Source organism: Chiloscyllium plagiosum, unplaced genomic scaffold (genome assembly GCF_037043375.1).
Source record: "Chiloscyllium plagiosum isolate Xiang-an unplaced genomic scaffold, Cpla_swu_hap1 HiC_scaffold_36, whole genome shotgun sequence".
NCBI lineage: Eukaryota > Metazoa > Chordata > Chondrichthyes > Orectolobiformes > Hemiscylliidae > Chiloscyllium > Chiloscyllium plagiosum.
This window is the reverse complement of record NW_028270174.1, coordinates 11,107,991-11,131,489: the sequence shown is the minus strand read 5'-3', so window position 1 is coordinate 11,131,489 and position 23,499 is coordinate 11,107,991. Positions and strand designations below refer to the sequence as shown.

The 23,499-nt window shown below is 41.2% G+C and overlaps 1 protein-coding gene across 9 annotated transcripts in view; it reads left to right on the top strand.

Moving 5' to 3' along the window:
• Nucleotides 1–23,499, top strand: part of ccser1 (coiled-coil serine-rich protein 1) — a 1,301,473-nt gene that overhangs the window by 123,265 nt on the left and 1,154,709 nt on the right. The window contains exon 2 of one of the 9 annotated variants that reach the window (XM_043674396.2): nt 20,328–20,402. The exons of the other annotated variants lie outside the window; for them this stretch is intronic. The gene's annotated coding sequence lies outside the window, so the exon portion shown is untranslated. The remainder of the gene's footprint in view (nt 1–20,327; nt 20,403–23,499) is intronic. 9 annotated transcript variants of the gene reach the window in all.

The window sequence follows — 23,499 nt, the reverse complement described above, 5'->3', positions numbered from 1 at the left end:
AATTTCTTTGTTTGAAGAGAATCACTTCTCATACTTATAGGCCTGGCTTCCTCAATCTCCCCTAATATTAACTTGTCTTTCTGCATTGTTGACTTGCAAATGCATGTTTCTATCCAGGGAAATGTTTGTGATTGATTTGAAAATACAGCTTTGTGTGCAATAATCTTGCTTCCCATTGTCCACTTTACTCCAACATGGAATCAGGCCATATTTCAAAGCGTTAATCAGAACAGCGTATTGCACGCAGACATGAGGGGCAACTGTTTTTACACAGAGTGGTTTGTATGGGGTGAACTTCTCAAGGAAGTGGTGGATGTGGGTACAGTTAGAACACCCAAAAGACATTTGGATAAGTGTATGAATAGGAAATGTTTGGAGGGATATGGGCCAAACGCAGGCAGGTGGGACTAGTTTATGCATTATCTGGGCAGACATGACACCAATTGTTAAAGTTCACTTGAGAATGTAACTTTTAAATGTTCTGCAATTTACATATGAAAGAACTGAAACCAACATGCTCATCATAAGAGACTTAACAAACAGTCCAGGTCTTTTTTGGTATATAATTTCAGTTATATCACACTGTAAGTTTTTGCTATAAATTCTGTGTCTTATGATTTTATACTCCACTACCACTTTATTGAATGAGCAGTGCTCCGAAAGCAAGTGCTTCCAAATAAACCTGTTGGACTATAACCTGCTGTTGTGATTTTTAACTTGGGACTAGTTCAGTTTGGGATTATGGTCGGCATGGGCTAGTCGGACTGAAGAGTCTGTTTCCGTGCTGTATGGTTCTGTAACTCAAAAAGGAGGAGATTTGTGTTTATATGCTGCCTCTCATGAAAGGACAACTTTCCATTAATCCAAGCTCCCCTTTATGCAGACTCCACTTGCTTCAAATCTGTTGCATCTTTACAGGTTTTTACACGGTTGTTAAAAACGTTCATTGGCCTGAAATGTGGACTCTTGGTTTCCTCTTTCTGTTGCCTGTCATGTTAAGCAGTTCCAGAATTTTTTGCTTTTATTTGTCATTTACCTGCATTGTAGATTAATCTAAACATAGCAATATAAAGGGAGCTAGCACTGAGTTGGCAATGTGTAGAGACGATAATTCTGAAGAGGGTTGTGATCAGAGAGGAGAGCCTTTCGATAAGGTGACTGAGTTATAAGGCCTGGCTGATTCATTTAGTTTTCAGTTCATGTAAAATATAACAATTTGCCCAGCAATAACTCCTAAAGGAAAGATTAATTTCCTTTTGGGGTTGGGAAATTACATGTTTATTCACATTAACTGCAATTAACTTTTCTCTTGTGGGAAGTCATTGCCTCAAACTTGTATGGAACTGTTTCTCAGTTAATCCATATCCTGCACTTTTAGAATACCCTTTATGACTGACTGAGTCAAGCTTTTCATCTTTCACCTGTATTTAACAGACTGTTACCTGGGTGATGAAGCAGCGTATGATTGTGGAATTGTAATGACAATTGAATTTGCTGATCCAAGAATTGGGATTCTGTGCAGCTGGTGCAAAATATCTGAGCAATAAAACAATAATGGATTTGACATAAATCGTAATGTATTTAATATTCTCTATTGCCTTATTGTGAAACTGAATGAAACTTATAATGAAGTGAAAGCAGAATATCGGGTGGAGTGTTTTGGGAATAGTTTCATTGTATATGAGTATATGTTGACTATAAGACCTGGAGTGGAATTTTTAATCCCTGGACTACAAATGTATTTGGGGTGAGGGGGTTATGGAACAAAATGGGGGATGATTTGGGGAAATGGTGATCATTTAAAATGGAGTTGAGAAAGATCAGCATCCAGTTGAATTTAAGGGCTTTGTTTGGACATGTTAGATGAGTCCTGTGTGTTTTAGTCCCATTATTAGAAATGCAAATCTTTTTCCCACTCTTCGAATGAGCACTGCGTACAGTCTTTGACCCCTTACATGAGCAAGGTGATGTAGTTGGTTTGGAGACTGTTCAGATCATTATAGCGCAGTACAGGCCCTTCGGCCCTCGATAGGTTCACTTGAGTCTACAGATGAGGGATTTGTTTAATGAGGAGAGATTGAACAGATTAGGCCTATACTCTCTGGAGTTTAGAAGAATGAGAGATCAAATTGAGGTATATAAGATGCTAAAGGAGATTGACAAAATAGATCAGGAGAGGATGTTTCCTCATGTGCGGCAATCTGGAATGAGAGGTCACAGTTTTAGAATAAAAGGTAACTGAATTAAAGCATAGATGAAGAGAAATCACTTCCCTCAAAGAATCTGTGGAATTCAATACCCAGTGGAGGCTGGAACATTGAGTAAATTTAAGGAGGGAATAGATTTTCAATTAGTAACAAATTTAGAGGAGATTTTTAAAATTTGGTAATGAATTGAATGGTTATGGGGAGCTGGCAGGAAAATAGAGTTGAGGTGGAGATAAGATAAACCCTGCTCGTATTTGGTGATGAGGGACTGAATTGTTGACTCCTGTTCCTACCTGATATGTTATGTTCTCAGTTTCAGCTGAAGCTTGTCTGCACATTGCTGAAGGCAAAATGTGACAGAAAGTTTGGCTGAATGGCCTCCATTTTGTGTTGTAATGATGCTAAGGTTCTAATCAGTGCGATCTGACTATGTTTTAAAACTTGATCCTCTTCTTTTAAAAATTGATTTGAGGAATATATTTAAGAATGTTATTTTCATGCACTTAACTAACACAGCTGAAACGAGAAGTGACAATTATATTAAAAGAAACGAGGCTGCCTTATGGTTCTGTTGCCATACTGTAGTCAGGTTTCTGAGTAAATTAAACAAAAAAAAAATCAAAATGACCTGTTAGTATCCTTGCAGGCAGCTTAAGTCTTGAAGCTACCAGGGAGGCTGCAAATGAATACAGTTAGTGGAACTCCCGATGGTGATTAATCCATTCTTGGGTCTGGGGGCTATGCATCCTTGTTTTAAACTCTGACATGTTACACACACTGATCTTTACCTCATCTCCTTCCCCATAGGCACTTGAATATTTCAATAAGTTCAGCTCGAACCTTCTCTCCTGCAGTGTAAACATTCTGTGCTTCTGCGGCTTCTCCTTAAAAGGCAGGAGCCTGATTGCAGCTCATAATTTATTTGCCTTTTGCTGCCCTCTCCAGTTTCTAGATGTCTTTGTCATAAGAACTGGAGGCGGTATGCTAGATGGGGGTCAGACCAATTCTGTGCACAAAACTGCAGGTTAGAGATTCACTGTCCAGTGGTGTGTTACGGTTCACTCAGGGAGTCTGAGTTGCTGCAGCAACGTGTTGTTGTACATATTTCTGTAAAACATGACTGGGGGTTGGTTAGCTCAATTGGCTGGATGGTTAGTTTCTGATGCCAACAACATGGGTTCACTTCCTGCACCAGCTGAGGTTATTGTGAAGGACTGTCTTTCTCAGCCTCTCCCCTCGCCTGAGGTTTGGTGACCCTCCGGTTAAACTCACTACCAGTCGTCTCTGTCTAATGAGAGTGCAGCTCCATAGTGCCTTTAGAACCTTTACAATCGCCACTATTCAACAGAAATGACCATCCCTGGTCATGGCTAACTGGGAATCATACCATCTACAACTGATGTGTGTTGTAAGAATTTAAGAACATAAGAAATAGGAGCAGGAGTAGTCATCTGGCCCGTCGAGCCTGCTCCGCCATTCAATAAGCTCAGGGCTAATCTTTTCATGGACTCAGCTCCCCTTACCTGCCAGCTCACCATAATCCATAATTCCTTTACTGTTCAAAAATGTATCTGTCTTTACGTTAAAAACATTCAATGAGCTAGCCTCCACTGCTTTGCTGTGCAGGGAATTCCACAGATTCACAACCCTTTGGGTGAAGAAGTTCCTTTTCAACTCAGTCCTTAATCTGCTCCCTCTTATTTTGAGGCTATGCCCCCCTGGTTCTAGTTTGACTGCCACTGGAAACAACCTCCCTGCTTCTATCTCATCTATTCCCTTCATAATTTTATATGTTTCTATAAAGTTTCCCCTCCGCCTTCTGAATTCCAATGAGTTTAATCCCAGTCTTCTCAATCTCTTTGCTCATCTGTGTTCTAAATATATTTCACTTGGCCACGGGAGTGGGACTTGAACATCACCTTCTGCCTCTGAGACTGGTGCCCTACTTAGTGTGATATAAAACTTGCTGTAAAGCATGTGCCCATACACCATATGCCCTCCCTGATGAGTGATGTTATTGGCTGTAAAGGAACTGCTCTACAAATAAGAGGAGATAAACAGGTTTTGAACAGATGAGATTTCTACTCCTCAGTGTCACTCTGAGATCTGGAGGTGAGATTTCTAGTTCCCCCATGGTGGGTTGATACATTGATGTAGGGGTGGGTACACCATACCGTGTCTCTCCAGCTCTATCACACAGTCAGGTACTTCACCTCACTGGGATTTAGCAGCTGGCTTCTATGACCCTACCGGTGGCTTGGCACAGTCCAGCAGCTTGGAGACCACTTCCTGTAAGTAGCATGGGCTTAGGTCACTTCCATGTCCACTCAGTGATCTGTTGTTGCAGAGGGGCTGACCATGCACTGAATCACTCCATGCTCCACCCCTGCCCTCTCACCCTGCCACCACCCCACCTCCCAGAGTGGCTGAAAAGGCTGTTGCTTAGTTTCTGGAAAAAACTGGCGAGAGGTGCATTCTCGATCATGGGGCACCCCTTCCTGATTTACCTAGCATGGCATCCTGGGTGGCACAGCGGTTCAGTGCTCAGCACTTTTGCCTCTCTGTGCCAGGGACCTGGGTTCGAATCTAGCCTTAGGCGACTGTCTAAATGGAGTTTGTACATTCTCCCCACATCTCTGTGGGTTTCCTCTGGATGTTCCAGTTTCCTCCCACAGTCCAAAGATGTGCAGGTTGGGTAAGTTGACTGTGGGAAATGTGGGGTAACGGGGATACGGTAAGGAGGTGTGTCTGCATGGGATGCTCGGTGGAGGGTCAGTGTGGATTCAGTGGGCTGAATGGCCTGCTTCCACACTGTAGGGATTCTATGATGCTGTGAACCTCCTGTTGTATTCCGGCTACAAGAGCGTGTCTTCAGCTGGCTAATGTAGACAAGATCGCAGGTCAGTGATAACTCCCCATATAGTGCGAGACTCTGGACTCTGAGCCTGACATATAGCACAGCCCCAAAGGAAATAGCCTACCTTTTGTGTTCTACTCTTAGTTTGCTGACTTAAAGTTACCTCACCCTGTTCTGATTTGCTTCAGTAATCCATCCACCTGTAATCACTCTCCTTTTGTCAATTTACCTTACAACATCTCTGTTTAATATTATTTCTCAACACTTAACTTTTCTTTTGTCCATGTTAAATGGTGTAGAAATCTATAAATGTCATTTCAGTTTGAGTGGCATGGTGGGTTCAGTGGTTAGTACTGGTGCTACATAGTGCCAGGAACCTGTGCTCGATTCCACCCTTGGCTGGCTGGCTGACTTGTCTGTCTGTGTGGAGTTTGCACGTTCTCCCTGTGTCTGTATGGGTTTCCTCGAGGTGCTCCAGTTTTCTTCCACAGCCCAAAAATGTGCAGGTTAGGTGGATTGGCCTGTAAAATTGCCCATAGGACTGAGGGTTGTACAGATGGGTGGATCAAATGACAAATGCGTCATTACAGGGATAGGGTGGAGAGTGAGATGTTCTTCAGAGGGTCTGTGCAGATTCGATGGATGGAGTGGCCTCCATCTGCACTGTAGGGATTCTATGATTCCGAGTCTTTAATATTAATCTGGCTGTTCATCGGAAACAAAGCAACATGCTGGGAATCTGAAATAGAAACAAAATGCTGGAGACACTCAACAGGTCTGACAGCATCTGTACAAAGAGAAACAGAGTTCGCATTTCAAGTCCAACTCCCTCCCCTTCCTGGACCTCTGTTTCCAACTCCTGCAATTGACTCAGCACTGACATCTGTTTCAAACCTGACTCCCACAAGCTACCTTAACTCCACCACATCCCACCCTCACCCAGCAAAAATATGATCCCATACTCCCAATTCCTCTGTCTTTGAAGCAATTCCACTTCAGGACATCTCAGATGTTGTCCTACTTCAAGAACTGTAATTTCCCCTCCCCCTTGATGACAATGCCCTCAACCACATGTCCTCCATTTCCCACACCTCCCCATCGCCACCCACCCAAACACAAGGATAGAGTCCCCCAGTCGTCACATGCCACCCCACCAATCTCCAAATCCAGTGTATCGTCCTCTGCCATTTCTGCCACCTGCAGTCTGACACCACCACTAAAATGATATTTCCTTCCCCACCCCTATCTGCTTTCTGCAGAGCCCGTTCCCTCCACAATTCTCTCATTAGGTCCACACTCCATACCAACCTAACCTCCACACCTGGCACCTTTCCCTGCAGTTGTAGAAGGTGCAACACCTGCCCCTCTACCTCTGGTCTTACCTCAGTCTAAGTCCCCAAAGAATCATTCCAAGTCTGCAGCGATTCACTGCATTTCCTCTAACCTGATTCATTGCATCCGTTGTTCCTGATGTGGTCTCTTCTGCAGCAGAGAGACCGAGCACAAACTCAGGGATTGGTTAAAGGAACATCTATGGTCCATATGCTCCAATCAACCCCACCTTCCGGTTGCCAGTCATTTCAACTCCCCTGATGACCTGTCCATCCTGGACCTCCTATACTGTCAACACAAGGCCACATGTAAACTGGAGGAAGAGCACATCATTTTCTGCCTTGGGAACTTAACATACAGCCTTAATGTAGAATTCACTAGCTTCCAAATCTTGCCACAACCCCCCCCCCAACCCCCCCCCCCCCACCTCATCCTAGGTACAGCCCTCCCTCTCTGCCCCACCCCATTGATCTGACCTTACCTGTCCATCTTCCTTTCCATCTATCCACTCCACCACCCTTCCCATTTACCAAACACAATCACCACCTATCTGCATCCATCTATTGCCATCCCCAAAATGCCTCCGCCCCTATTTATTTCTCACCCCCTTCCCTTGCCTTCCCCCAGTCGTGATGAAAGGTCCCCCAGACCTGAAAGAGCAACTCTCCTGCTCCTCTGATGCTGCTTGGCCTGCTGTGCGTTGTCCAGCTCCACACTTTATCAAGTCCTACTTTACAACATCTGCATAATGCTCCTTCAGAATTGTTCAGCATTTCTCCAGGATTTTGTGTTTTTTGTTATAGGCCATTCATTTCTTAATGGCTGGCCTTCCCATTTTACCTTTCTTTACAAACTAGAGTTTTGTTTCTCTCCATGGTTGGCAAATAATTGTAAACACCAAAACCTCCAGTAACTAATCAATGGATAAGACATTCAACTAGTTAACCAGCCAAAGTTCAATCTGTTTTGGAAGGACTCCACCTATGTTTACTCTTTCCAGTATGTCATCACACCCATTGCACTCTCTGGACATATATGTAATAAATCTACAAAAACACCTATTGAGGTTTCAGTTATCCACAAGTTTTGTTACCTCCAGATAGAACTCTGAGTCATTAGAGAATTAAGACATCCCTCCTACAAAGTGATGCCAGCTCCCTCTTAATTTATTGTTTCTAAAGTGGTTCATTATCTGTTTCTTCTTCAGAATTTCTTGCAGTGTTTGCCCAACGATGTAAATCCAGACATTTAGATCTTGGCGTTTCTTCATTTTGTGGATTGGGAGTCATTTCCTTTTCTGATATTTTCAGGCAACTTGCATCTACTCCAGGTGTACTACACAGTGCGGTACACTAACCTCCCCCCACAATGAAAATTCATCAAGCAATAGTAACATAAATAAAACCCACGAAAGTGAGGACTGCAGATGCTGGAGATTAGAGTCAAGGGTGTGGTGCTGGAAAAGCACAGCAGGTCAGGCAGCATCCGAGGAGCAGGAAAATCGACGTTTCAGGCAAAAGCCCTTCAGGGATGATGCTTTTGCCTGAAACATTGAGTTTCCTACTCCTCGGATGTTGCCTGACTTGCTGTGCTTTTCCAGCACCACACTCTCAACATAAATAAAACCCACCCAGTGATCAGGCTTTTTAGTTTAAAAAAAAAATTAGTACTGGAACCAAAATTTATTTCCATCAGGAATTTTTCATCTGAACAAAGTGAGAGTGAAGTGAAGGGCAACACCAATGGTGGTGATAGTTTTGAAGCCTGTGTTTTTAAAACAAAATGCAGAAAAGTCGATAAATGTATAAATCATTTGTAGTGAAATTTGCTGTTTAGATTCTATCTTCTCCCTTTCTCTTTGCACATTTTGATAGGGTTTTCCTTATCCCGGACATTAGTGGTTTTATCCTCTGCAAACCACTTTCGGTTTGTACTGTTTTTAATCTTTTAGTTTCACCAGAACAAATTTCAATTGTAGTCCTAAATGGTTTCAACTTTGCAAGTGGCAACCTATCCTCTACTGCTGTTCGGTGTAACTGTATTAAACCGATGCTCTAATTCCCTTCAATTTTCTTTGAAAATCCAATATTTTTCTCTTGTTCTCTTTCCATACTCCAGTGAGTCATTCCGTTCCAAAAATATGATTACTGAACCATAGTTGTTCTTCTGCCCGGGTGACTGCTGAAGTTGAGGTCGAAAATGGTCTGCCAGTTTGTTGTCTCTTCAACAATCTATGCGCAAAAATAACTCTGACTCATCCCTTAGAAGCATACATTGTTCCTCACATTTCTTTTCTTGCTTGTTCATCTGAGTACTTGAAATCCACCAATGACCATTAAAAGAGGAAAAAAAAGTCAGTGCAACCTGATTAATCAGCATCTGTGGTCAGGAAAGGGTCCATATCATGTTTTGGGTATTTAACTCTCCTTCACCTCTGACATCCCAAAACATTCTGACCTCTGCACAGTTCTGGATTACCTGTACTGTATTTACACCATATTATCTCAGTTTTTAACCCTGTACTCTTTCCATCACACAGATCAATATCCGGCTATATAAGGGTGACCACTTGACTGAGCTTTTATATACATGGGGCACTAAGGGCTCATGCAGCACCATTGTATGTCCCTCCCTCTGGACAACAATGTCTGGGTTCAGTTCTTACCTGGACTCTCCTTCTCTATCTCTTCCTCTTACTTGAGGTGTGGTGGCCTTCTGGTTAAACCACCACCAGTCGTTCCTCTCTAAGAGTGTAGGCCTATATTCTAATAAGGCAATGGCGACTTGACTTGTTGCAGAGGAGTGTCATAACGTACTTCAACAGGTTGGTTAAAATATCTAGGAATACAACTGATGAGAAAAGTATTTGCCTAAACTCTTTGTAATCAGCATTTCACCTCTGGCATTTAACAAGGATCGTTACTTGGCAGGAGTTATTTGGCACATCTATGTGTGTACTCCCTGCAGAAATAGTCTCCAAAGAATAAGCTAATCAACATTTGCGGAAGTCAGTGTTAATACTGTTCCTAACCCTTATCTCATTTTCCAGTGAGTCTGCCTCTCTGTCCCTCTCTGTCCTCTGTACACTTTGAGTCACACTCAGCGAATATGAATCCAGTACATGTCCTTCATTAATGGGAAGAGGTGTCTCAGATGAAACATTGCCAAAGTAAACCAGGAAGGCAGAGTGAGGTGGTATTATTCAGGCAGTAACCCCACACCCAAGACCATTGAAGAAATGGTGAATGTGCAGTGCTTGGCAGCGACTAATCAAGTACAATAGTTGACAATAAATCCTTGCATAAAATTAGATTGACTGCCATCTCAAGGGGGACATCCTTGCCAAGTTCATTGATTTTACAGTGCTATCTTGTGGTTCTGTTTCAATATAAGGAAGAACCTACTGTGAACTATGACGTAAGGCTATAGCATTGAATGCACTGCTGTTTTGTTTCATTTTAAGATTATTGGGTGAGGCCATATGCTATTCCTCTTGAGAAACTGGAGGTTCCAGTAATTAAACAACCAATGCATGCAATAGATGTTTGATTTTCTGTGTGAAGTGTTGATGAGTGTTTCCCCCTGGAATGTGTTTCCTGTAGATTAGGTACCTGCACAGTTCTGACAATTAATCTGGAGAAGCTGGCAAATGTTCTGTGTTATACAAAGGGAGAGGTTTTTTTTAAAACTGCATTTAACTTAATACAGCCTACAGTATTTACATAAATGGGACAGAATTTCAAGTACAAATTTCAAGTGGAGCGATGCAGAATTAAAGCCAGCAGTACTGACTTACAAACCCTACAAAACGTAGTGCCTGCGTTAGTGAGATACTCGTTGAATATCTGAAACTATGCTGGGAGGGATACTGATATAACCATGTCGCACAATGTGAACCATTAACAGATCTAATGGTATTAAAAGGTTTTTAAAAAGTGCAGTGTAACAGAATAGTGCACTGATTAAAATTCTCATCCTTTATTTTCATTCTCTTGCCCTGTTCTTATGCCTGAGACTTAATTCAGTTGTGCAGCTTTGAAATTCCTATGTGTCCAGTCTGGGTCTTTTTTACATCTCAGTTTTCATTATGCCACCATTGGTTGCCTTGCCATCAGCTGTTTGGGCCTTAAGCTTTCCACCTGACTTGTTTGCTCCCCTCCATCAAGTTTCACTTCAAAACTTGCACTCTACCCAAGCTTTTGGTCACCTGTCCAAATATTTCCTGATGTGACTTGGTGCCAAATTTTTTGTGCAGCTGCTATTTTGTCAAAAGTACTATTTAAATGCAAGTTGTTGCATGTTTACACTTGGTTAACTTACCTTTGATCATGCAGGAGATATTGTTATGGTATTCTTGCATCTGTCCTGATAAGTTCATGATGAAAAGCTTTGGCTGCATGTCTTTATTTTCAGCAATACAACAGACATTATTTAAGAATGTAACTAACTGGAGCCCGTCTTCAAAGGACCTATCTCCTGTACTTTCAAAAGTAAAAATGAAAATTTTAATTTTGAAGTTCTGCTTTTGTCTCCCAAACTGCACTAATTATACAACTAGAAGAAATTCCAAGAACTCAACATTAACTGTGTAGTTTACAATGCTCCATCTTCAAAATAAGTACTTTGGCTGTAAATATTAAATATTACTTTAAAACCTGTAAAATCGTTATAGTCCCAGAGGACCATAGGGCAGCTCTCTCATTAGAGAGAGAGGTAACTGGTAGTAGTTTAACCTAAGGGTCACCTAAGGCTGTGCATTGAAACCAGCCATCCAGCCAACTGAGCTGACTGATCCCCCTTAAAACATGTAAATAATAGTAGCAAAGGCTAGTCAAAAACCAAACCAAAAACATCGGATGGATGTTTGCTTTGACTTCATCTTTTTCCAGTGAAATATTGAACAATTTTTTACTATGAATTGTATGCATTGGATTGGGCCAGTTTGATTAGAAATTACAGGACAGGGAAGATAATCTCCACTGGAGATTTGTGAAGCTAAGAACGCATTTGCCACTGGATTGGAGTCTGTCCTGATTCCTTCACTGCATTTATCAAATATTCCTTCTTGCAGATTTTTTTCTAAAATTCTGTTTTGAACATCAGCATTTTCTTAATCTTTTAATCCTCTTGAATAAATCCATATGTGTGCAATTCTGAACACTCTCAAAACAAGCATGCACCTGCAGCAACAGGGACTTGTGCATCCACAACATTCTTTGTGCAAAGATAACAATAGTTCTCCTCACAGCTCAGCAGGTTTAATCACCAGCTGGCAAGGTGCAGTGTTCAAATCCTCGTCTGCTTATGCCATGAACACTGCCCTAGATGCCTGTCAATGACTATAATGTGTCTGAAAGGGTGTGGGCACAATTAGCCAGGATCCCCATTGTATGCTTTCTTGGAAACTCTGTGAAACTTTCTTGGTCCCTGAGAAAGGTTGAGACCTATTGCCCTTAATGCTCCAATGGTTTTCTTTTGTTTGAGTACTGCCTGCTTGGATGAGATCCTAGAGGTTGACAAGCATCTTTAGAACTGTGTGCAGCAAGTTCTCAATGACTATAGAGCAGGTGAAGGAAGTTTGCAACAATGGAAGGAAAAATTGAATTTGTAGCTATGTAGTACTATTTAAAGCAATCTAAGGACCACCCAAGTGATTCACAGCCAGTGAAATGTTTTTGAAATATAATTGGTGATTTGGTTGCATATTTGCATAAAGCATGATGGCACATACATGAGATAAAGGTCAGATTGTCCGTTTGGGTATGAACATTAGCCAAGGTGTGGGGAGAACAACCCTGCTCTTCAAATGATTCCCATTTGGATCTCTTTCAACCAAGTGTGAGGGGCCAAGTGGATCTAGAAGCTGATTTGCAATGTTCCTTCTGGAGGGATGTTGCTTTTTTGCTGACAGTGGTTCCATTAACAAATGTGAGAAAGTAACATTAACAATAAACCAGTGCTACACTTCATTCTCCAACCATAAGATGCAGCTTTGATGAGGTGTCCAAATGAACCAATGTGTCCATACAACAGTCTGGCAGCTTCACAGATATCTTTAATTTTAGATTTATTACTTCAATGTTAAATTCCCCAGCTGCTGTGGTGTGATTTTAATTCCTGCCTCTGGATTATTGATCCAGGATTGCCCATTTAAAAAAATAACTGCTGTGCTACCTGAAGGTCACTGTTTATGTTGCACATTATAATTCTCTTGCTTTATCCATCAATCCTTTTTATTGCTTACTCTCTCATGAATGTATCTAGCTGCCTCTTAACTACATCAATGGCATATGCAGTAGTTTCCACTGTTCTACATGGCTACCACTCTGAGTCATGATTCGGAGATGCCGGTGTTGGACTGAGGTGTACAAAGTGAAAAATCACACAACACCAGGTTATAGTCCAACAGGTTTAATTGGAAGCACACTAGCTTTCGGAGCGACAATCACCTGATGAAGGAGCGGCGCTCCAAAAGCTAGTGTGCTTCCAGTTAAACCTGTTGGACTATAACCTGGTGTTGTGTGATTTTTAACTCTGAGTCAAGTTTTCATGATTTCATTATTGGATTATTTTGTGACAATTTTATTGAATCCCATTATAATTCGTAATTACAATGAAGAATGAATGCTGACCATGACACTGGGAAATCTCTCTGACACTGCGTCACATTGAAAAATGGGATTTTATTCTGAAGCATCAAGCTAGACATGGCTTCTGTTGCATTTCTCGTCCTAAAGGTTGCTTCTTGTGGATGAGATCTCAGATGTGTATCAGCCAAGGTATTTTTCTCTATTATCTAGGTAGAGGCCTGTGAGGGTCTTCTAATTTTGATGGGGAATGGGACAGAGTGTCTTTCAGCCAGTCAAACTAACACTCAGCCAATATCATTTAAGGTTAATGCTCTAAAATCAGAATTGCGCTTTTGAAGTCCTGACCTGTAGGAGTAGTGAGATGTGTCACATCATTCAATGTTCATAACGTCGTCATTTCTCCATAAGCAGGAGGTAGGTTCAAGCCTCACTCTAGAATTTGAGCTCATAACCTTTACTGGCACTTCAGTGCAGTACTGAGGCAATGCTACCATGATTGAGGGGAGGCAATGGTCTAGTGGTATTAGACCCAGGTAAAGTTCTGGGGACCTGGGTTCAAATCCCACCATAATTTGAATTCAGTAAAAAAAAAAGGAAATAAGAGTCTAGTGAGTCTAGTGATGACCATCAAAGCATTGTCAATTGTTGAAAAAACCTATCTGGTTCACGAATGTCCTTTAGGGAAGGAAACTGCTATCCATACCTGGTCTGGCCTATGTGTGATTCAAGCTCCACCGCAATGTGGTTGACTCTTAATTGCCTTCTGGGCCCATAGGGATAGGTAAGAAATGCTGGCCCAGCTGTTGATGCACTCATAACGTGAATGTATTTGAAAAAAACTATTGCAAGTGACATTTTTCAGATTTTGATAAACCAAGGCTTGGAATGCTTATTGGATGTGAGGGGCAAATATTTAGGTGATACCCTCTTAATTCCCCCAGCATTTCTAACCCAACTGCATCAAACTTCCCCTTCACCTTTTATTGACAGGGTCTCCCATCTACACATGGGCTCGAATCTGGTATTCATTTTCACTTCTTCCTCGAAATTGCTTGTAGTTCCAGCAGTCACCACTAGTCATTTTTGGTGCTGGTGGGAATAGAGCTGCAAACAGTTCTATCTCCAGTCCCTGAAGGGCAGAAGTCCCACTCTAGTCCAATTAAGGCTCTCCTACTATTTGATTGCTGTGCAGGGCCAGTACAGTGGCTCAGTGGTTAGCACTGCTGCCTCACAGCACCAAGGACCTGAGTTCGGTCACAGCCTTGGGTGACTGTCTGTGTGCAATTTGCACATTCTCCCCATGTCTGCGTGGGTTTTTTCCGGGTGCTCCAGTTTCCTCCCACAGTCGAAAGGTGTGCAGGTTAGGCGAATTAGCTGTGTTAAATTGTCCATAGTGTTCCGGAATGTGCAGGTTAAGTGCTTTAGTCAGGGTTAAATATAGGGTAGGGGTAATGGGTCTGAGTGGGTTACTCTTCGGAGGGTCAGTATGGACTTGTTGGGCTGAAGGGCCTGTTTCCACACTGTAGGGATTCTATTCTATTAAAAAAAAAGATGGTGTCCTTGCCTCTTTGCTGGAATGTCCAGGCTCTTGTCCCAACTGCCTTAGAGCTGTACTGGAACATAACCGAGCAATTTGATTTAAAAATAGATATTATCACTTGCGGGTGGCTAGATTTCACATTGGTGAGAGATGTTATTTTATATTTGGTTGTTGGATGTGGACATCACTGGTTGGCCAGCATTTTTGTTGCCTGTCCCTAGTTGCCTTGGGGAAGATGGTGGTGAGCTACCGGCCTGAACCGCTGTAGTCTATATGATACACAGGTTGAGCCACAATGCCCCTGTGGAGGGAATTCCAGGATTTTGACCTAGCAACAGTGAAGTAATGGCAATATATTTCCGAGTCAGGATGATGAGTGGCTTGGAGGAGAACTTGCAAGTTGTTGTGTTTCCATTTATCTGCTGCCCTTGTCCTTATAAATGGAAGTGATTTGGAAGGTGCTGTCTAAGGATCTTTGGTGAATTTCTGCAGTGCATCCTGTAGAGAGCATGCAGAGCTTTTAGCTTAGGGCAGGTAAAAATACATCCATGGCTAAAAGGTGCTGCCTTTCTGGATCAAGTTGATTCAATGTCACTAGTTCCTTCTCTCTGAAAGCTAACCTTCCATCTCATTGTTCAATTTCTATTCAAATAAAGTGACCAGCACGATATGAGGAAATCTAGACTTCGTGTGATCTGGCACCAGACACACTTACTAATTTGATACAGGATTCAGAATCTTTCTCCTACTTTACAAAAAAATGACACACAAGTTAAGCTTTTTTTCCCTCAGTGAAGCATGGCTTTGGTAAATTGACATCATTTTATTTGTCTTTGACTGGCACCTGACCATATGTTGCTGACAAGTGAATGAAATGTAATTGGTGAATATTTAACATGAATGCACTGTCAAAAATGCCATCCGTAAGGCTGTGGTGTGAGAGGACCCACAAATTGGTCAGCAGCTCATCTGTGGCAGGCTGTTTGAAAGGCAGGTAAGGGAAAGAAGCATGTCATTAATAAAGTGTCAAATGGAAACATGCTTGAAATAATTATTCAATGCAAGATCAGCATGAGTGTAATTACAGGTAATCACACAGTAAAACCATAGCAGGAGGAGAAGAAAAAAACAAAACAATACTGTTATTGAAGAGAGTATTTCTCAATTCCTTTGTTTACTTCTATCATGTAGGAGTGGGAGCTCTATGTCTAATGGCATATGGCAAAAAGCTTCACTGGTGCCTGATCGACTTAGCAGTTTTGATATCTCACAGCAGCAAGTTACCAGATGGCATCATTGCAGCTGCACTGCCAGATCCACCAAGTGTGTGTGTGTGCGTGTGTGTGTGTAGAATTGGAATATATTGGTTGAAAGTAGTTTGAAGATGTTGGCAGATTATAAATGATTAAAGTTAGTGAATAGATTATTCACATACTGTAACTTGCTCAAAGGGTCCAGAGGTTGGCGAATGTGTGACGGAAAAATATGCTTTCTTCACAGTTTTTGTTTTGTTGGCTTTGAATGAGATTGGCCTGGCCAAGTCAACCAAACTGATACTGTCACCTTTAAATTAATTACTGTACCTTTCTTGCTAAATTGAATGTGGAAGTGAAAATTTGATGTAATAGGAGCTACTTGTAGGCAATGTCCACAAAATCTAGCATTTTACTTTTGGGATAAATGATGGACAGATGTGTGGCCAGATGAAAGATGGCAAATGCTATGGCTCCTACTTGGAATGTCTTTATTTTGGAGAAAGTTAACTGCAGATATGGAGAATGGGGGTCTCTGATTACAGCTAAATATTAAAAAAAAACTCTTGAGTTTAACAATTCCAGACCATAAACTCTGCCTCCTGTTTTCTCAGAAAGCAGCTGTCAGTGGTGATTGCTGTTGCCACTTACATCTCCTCTGGATCTATCATCATTTGTTGCTTTGCTTGTCGATTATCATTCCCTTTGACCATGCATTGTTATCCCTATTGTCATTTAATCTGTCCCACACCAGCCCCTTCCACCTTCCGACATAATCAGGGGAGATTGTCTTGCAGCTGGGGAACCAACATAGGTCCTCTTCTGTAATGAAGTGGGCCTGGTTGCCATTATGACTGTCTGTATTAATCCAGCCTAGGTCGCTCCATGAATAGTTCTATAGCATAAGCATTAAGCTACATATGATGATGACAAAGACCAGACACAATCATTGGAGGTCCCAAGGCTGCTCTGTGCCTATTCTGGCCCCTTCCCGGCCCTGTTGCCCCCCCCCCCCCCCCCAAACTGACTTCCCTTTCAACCTGAACACCATGACTCCTTGGAGCCCTGTGCCATTTTATAATGGCCTGATGTGAGCCCCTAGTGTTCGGGGCCATGAAATAAGATTCTTCAGTCTTCAGATACATCCTCTTCTTTATTATCAAACAGATGAGTACCCATTGTTTTTTAATCCCTTACTTGCTGATCTTGGATTGCCTGTAAAACATTCAATCATTCTTAAAAGCAACTTTGTGCACTTCCACCCAGTGAGATAAATTTCAATGGATCTGGGAGTGTGTACAGTCTCATTCCTGACTAGAACCTGTCTGTAACTTCGAAAATGTGATGAGCTCTCAAAATGCAAACCTAAAGTTTTCATAGACAATGTCCATTATGAAATTAGTATGAGTAACACTAGTCAAATTATCTATTAAAAGATACATTATTGTGTGTCAGAAATTTGTGTTTATATGATTATAGTGAACCTTTATTGTTGTTGACTATCCTAATCAGTGCAATGGATTGGTATTCTAGACATCATAAATTCTAATATTGGTACAGATCCTTGGAATGTAGGCAACAGATTTAGAAAGAGGATCTGGATCAGCGCAGGCTTGGAGGGCTGAAGGGTCTGTTCATGTGATGTAATTTTCTTTGTTCTTCTTTGTTCTTTGCTCAGGGCAGAGGCAGAAGAATGCTGTGGCCACTTTTAGATTTGACATAAAATGATGAAGAATGTTGGTGTAGAGGGAATGTTAGTTAGGTTTTCAGTAAAGGCTTGTTAAAAGACATAACAAGAGGTGGGAAATACCAGTGAATCCATCAAGCTGCCTGATCAGAGCTTATGATCGAGTCAGACAGCACAGAATGATGATTACATACTTCCTCGGTCACTGCCCACAAAGTGCCTCTCCCCACTCCCACTCCCACCCCCTCCACCCTTTAACAAGTCTAGTCATGTGATCTCATTAGAAGACAAACAAGAATGTGATCTCATAGCAAAGATAAAGCAAAATAGAAGAAAAGGAAAATCTCTTCTTGGAGCTGCTCCTCGTTCCCAGCCAAGTTTAAAACCAGGAGATCATAACAATCAAGTGCTACTGAGAAACGTATTTGCCTTCCGCATGATGTGATTGTTGCCCATTGAAGAACATTCTTGCCCTCCTCTTGAACAAGGCTGACCGAGAGATGGTACCTACACTGCACTATGCGCTCATGTAGATTTCTGCAGGAGTTCAGCCTGGACATCTAAGACATGATTTTAAAATATAATTGTAATGGTGGCTGAACAGTATGAAATAAACTTTCCAAGAGTGAGATGTGACAGGGGTTAATTCAATAGTTCTAACAAGTGGGCGGCACGGTGGCACAGTGGTTAGCACTGCTGCCTCACAGCGCCAGAGACCCGGGTTCAATTCTTGCCCTCCTCTTGAACGGTGGCACAGTGGTTAGCACTGCTGCCTCACAGCGCCAGAGACCCGGGTTCAATTCCCGACTCAGGCGACTGACTGTGTGGAGTTTGCACGTTCTCCCCGTGTCTGCGTGGGTTTCCTCCAGGGGCTCCGGTTTCCTCCCACAGTCCAAAGATGTGCAAGTCAGGTGAATTGGCCATGCTAAATTGCCCGTAGTGTTAGGTAAAGGGGTAAATGTAGGGGTATGGGTGGGTTACGCTTCGGCGGGTCGGTGTGGACTTGTTGGGCCGAAGGGCCTGTTTCCACACTGTAAGTAATCTAATCTAATCTAATCTAATCTAAAGTCCGCAAACTACTTCATATTTCTTTTGTTAGAAGTGTTGGCTGGGTTTTGAAGATTGTGGTTAAACTACCAAATTAATTGTCAATATTCATGATATTTTACTGATCTGAAATACGCTTTTACAAAGAATACGTGACTTGGAGGAGCCGGTGTTGGACTGGGTTGGACACAGTTGAAAATCATGCAATGACAAATTATAGTCCAACAGGTTTTCACCTGTATTTGGAGGCACCAGCTTTTGGACCGCTGCTGCTTCAGGTGGATGAAGAAGCAGCGCTCTGAAAGCTAGTGCTTCCAAATAAACCTGTTGGGCTATAACCTGGTGTTGTGTGATTTTTAACTTTGGCCATAAAGAATACATACTATGTGTGTGTATTTATTAGTTTAATGATTATTAGCTATGGAATGTAAGGTAATTTTTTTCAAATTTCTTTGAGGTAAGTGGTGGCCTGTCTAAACCACCATTTGTTCACAATCCTGAATTCCTAGGTTGATGACGTCAGCTTGTATGAGGGGGCATAACTACAAATTGAGGGGTGATAGATTTAAGACAGATGTCAGAGGCAGGTTCTTTACGCAGAGAACTAATGTAGTCAACTCAGCCACATTAGGGAGATTTAAACAATCCTTAGATAAGCACATGGATAATGATGGGATAGTGTAGGGGGACGAGCTGAGAATAGTTCACAGGTCGGCGCAACATCGAGGGCTGAAGGGCCTGTTCTGCGCTGTATTGTTCTATGTTCTATGAATTGCCCTTCAGAAGGGAATGGTGAACCACTCCCTTGAATCATTCCAGTCCATCTGATGTAGATTCACGCACACTGCTGTTAAGGAGTGACTATTTAAGATTAAAAATATTAGGCCCTTTCTGTATTCACTTTTATAAATATACAGTTTCTCAATTCAAAATGTTCAAAACGCAGCAATTTAAAATGATTTACTGTTTTTTAAAAAATCCTGTATTATTTACATTGGTTCATTTGGAAAGTTGATGTAACATTAAACTGAGCCCTTGTCTGCTCTTTCCAGAGGATGAAAATAGTCACACCATAACCATTCAAAAGCCAGGGGAGAATTTCCAGTGCCTAACTGATATTTATCACACAAGCAACATCACTAGAACATGGTTATCTCATTGCTGTTTGTAGGACCTTGCTGAATGCAAATTGAATGCCCTGTTTACCTACATTGTAACAGAGAGTACCCTTTGAGAGCACTTCATTGGCTGTAAAGCAACCTTGAATGCGCAAAGGTCATGAGATATGCTTTGTGAATACAAATCCTTTCCTGCAATTTGAATAAACAGACAATTTGATTTTTTCATGACAAAAATAGCTTCACATCAATAGGATTGGAATTGTATCTCCTGAAAACACAATATGAATTTAAAAAACAATTTATTATTCTGCACATTAAATTTGGACTTTGTATCCCACTGTTTATAACCATCCTGAATTCCGATTTTCTAAGATTCAAAGTGCTGAGAAAATTCTGCTTATGATCTGCTTTAATGAAGATTCATTTTATTAACATGCTCAATGTGCATATTTTACCAATACATTGAAATTAATTATTGCATTTTCCTTTTAAATTATACGTGATTTATTATGTTTAAATATAATTTTATTTAATTTGCTTACTTAGTTTGGAATTATGGTGAAGGATAGATGTATAATTTTGAATCTGAATGTGGCAGCATTTTAGACACCATCAGTGTTGATAGTTTCTCAGATCACTGAAAAAAGTCAAAGCTGTCACATCTATTCCACATCTTCATTGTTTTGATTTTAGGAGCTGTGGGACTGAAGCAATTTTCACATCAGACTGTCATTTCTGCCAACTACCATCTGCATCGCTGTTTTACCCGTGAGATGGCTTTTTAACATACAATATTGACCAGAATGTATCATATATATTCAAAACTTTACATGTTATTATATTTTAAGATTTATATTTCTTTTATTCATCCACAGCCATGGGCAAAATGCCCTCCTGCTCTCTAATACTTCAAAAATGTTTTGTTAGAACTGCTAAATGTACCTGTTTTTCTTCTCCCTTCTATCTGTCATTGAGCTGGGGCCCACAGTGTGAAAAACAGAGGTTTGAAGTGATTGATAATGAACTTACTAAGGTTTTACTTTTGATCCTAGATTTTCTGGAGTTACTTGGCCAATGGGCTGAGGAGTGGCAGGTAGGGTTTAATTTAGATAAATGCAAGGTGCTGCATTTTGGGAAAGCAAACTTTAGCAGGACTTATACACTTAATGGTAACATCCTCAGGAGTGTTGCTGAATAAAGAGACCTTGGAGTGCAGGTTCATAGTTCCTTGAAAGTGGAGTTGCAGGTAGATAGGATAGTGAAGAAGGTGTTTGTTATGCTTTCCTTTATTGGTCAGAGTATTGAATATAGGAGTTCGGAGGTCATGTTGCCGCTGTACAGGCCATTGGTTAGGCCACTTTTTGGAATATTGTGTTCAATTCTGATCTCCTTCCTATCGGAAGTATGTTGTGAAACTTGAAAGGTTTCAGAAAAGATTTACAAGGATGTTGCCAGGGTTGGAGGATTTGATTTCTGGAGAGGTTAAATTGGCTGGGGCTGTTTTCCCTGGAGCGTCGGAGGCTGAGGGGTGACCTTATAGAGGTTTACAAATTTGAGGGGCATGGATGGGATAAATAGACAAGGTCTTTTCAATGGGGTGGGGGAGTCCAGAATGAGAAGACATAAGTTGAGGGTGAGAGGGGAAATATATAAAAGAGATGTAAAGGGCAACATTTTCAAGCAGAGGGTGGTATGCATACGGAATGAGCTGCCACAGGAAGTGGTGAAGATTGGTACAATTACAGCATTTAAAGGCATCTGAATGGGTATATGAATAGGATGTATTTAGAGGGATATGGGCCAGGTGCTGGCAGGTGGGACTAGATTGGGTTGAAATATCTCGTCGGTATGGATGAGTTGGACCGAAGGGTCTGTTTCTGTGCTGTTTATCTCCATGACTCTGTGACTCTAAGTGGATTTATTAGAATATATCTTGGCTGTACATAATACCAAGTAGAAAGTGTCTAATGTGATAACTCAGGGACACAAAGTAAAATTGTCATCATCTGTTTGAGAGCAGTCAAGAAGAAGTAATTCATGATATGCCCTTCTCTCTGTTGACAGCAGCTAGATAGTTCCAATGAGTATTTAGTAAATCAATGGAATAGCATGACCTTTATCAGAGTCTGTATCTACATGGAAATTCTTAAATCTGAGCTCCACATCATGGAATTTAGATTCCATTAAATGGGAATTTTTACTTTGATTTATTTTCATCTTTAATGATATCTTTCTTACATGGAAACAAATTACAATGGAACAATTTGTGGTTCCACTTTTGCACTGTAAACGTCTTTTACTGTTGTATATGTTGTATGTACACAAAAATGTTTTGAAAGGAAATAATCTGTAAAATTACTTAGAAGTATGTAACATTACAATGGTTGATTGTCGAGTGTTGTTCGGTTTGGGTATACTGTACTGAAATGTACCTTCAATGGAAGGAATATCAGTGTGTGAACTGATGAATCAGAGGTGTTGTGATTTCTGTCATTGTTTACACTCCATAATCATAGGGACATGTAAATGTCTGATAAAGGGAATTCTGAAGTCAGATCAAGACAATTAATGATTCTGGGCATTGTCAAAATCAGGGTGGTCTGGAATTTGAAACTTTACAAATGCAAGCTTCTGTAACGCAAGGTTTACCCTCTGGCAACTGCAGGAGTGGGAAGACCGTTCCAGAGGGCTGTGTCAGCCTGATAAGTGAATGTAGACTCCATTCATCCAGAAATAATCTGTAAGTCCTGGAGAAATGCAATTTAAAGATCAGGAAGTACTTGCCAACGAATGTAATCATATAGTTCGATGAAGAGAAAGCTTCTGAGATTGAATTGAAGGGGATAACTTCTCCTGTACAATGAGCAACTAAATGAATAAGTAGTGCTAGCATTTTCCCCATATTTTGACTGAAATGCATGATGGATGAGAGATACTATCAGCCAGTGCATAATTAAACTGCATTTAATCTTTATTCTACCATATATACTTTGATTTATGATCATTTATTATTTAACAGTGCCTGCTTTCATTTAAAATTCTCCTCCTTGATTTGGATCATCTCAAATCAAATACATTGTCAGACAATACTGTAATGAAGGGAAAGAGCTGCATTTCTGATTTTCCAAACAGCCATACTCTCTCTGGATCTTGCTCAACCAGATGATGTACACTATTGTCTTGGTTACTCAGTGCAATTGTGACTTTACAAAGTTTAGGTTTCGGCCTGAGGTTTTGCAGAGTTCAGATATTTGTTTATCTGTGCCCTGGAATGAACTGTTGGAACAGAGCTGATCCATGTTTCAGACTGTTTGTTTTTTAAAAAAAGTTGCAAAATCCATCGTTGGAAAAGAGATCTTTTCATTTGCAAATGAAAGAAAGGCTTGTTGATTATAGAAATGATAGGCGGCATGGTGGCACAATGGTTAGCACTGCTGCCTCACAGCGCCAGAGACCTGGGTTCAATTCCCGCCTCAGGTGACTGACTGTGTGGAGTTTGCATGTTCTCCCCGTGTCTGCGTGGGTTTCCTCCGGGTGCTCTGGTTTCCTCCCACAGTCCAAAGATGTGCAGGTAAGGTGAATTGGCCATGCTAAATTGCCCGTAGTGTTAGGTAAGGGGTAAATGTAGGGGTATGGGTGGGTTGCGCTTCGGCAGGTCGGTGTGGACTTGTTGGGCCGAAGAGCCTGTTTCCACACTGTAATGTAATCTAATGTAATCTAATCTAATCTAAAATGTTGGGGAAGGATTTACTATCCCAGACTCCACTGCTGTTCGGGGAAGATAATTTCAGACTATTAACCCTCTGAGTGAAAGTAATTCATTTTATCTCTGTCTTCAAGGTGAAACCTTTTTTTTGTCTTAAAC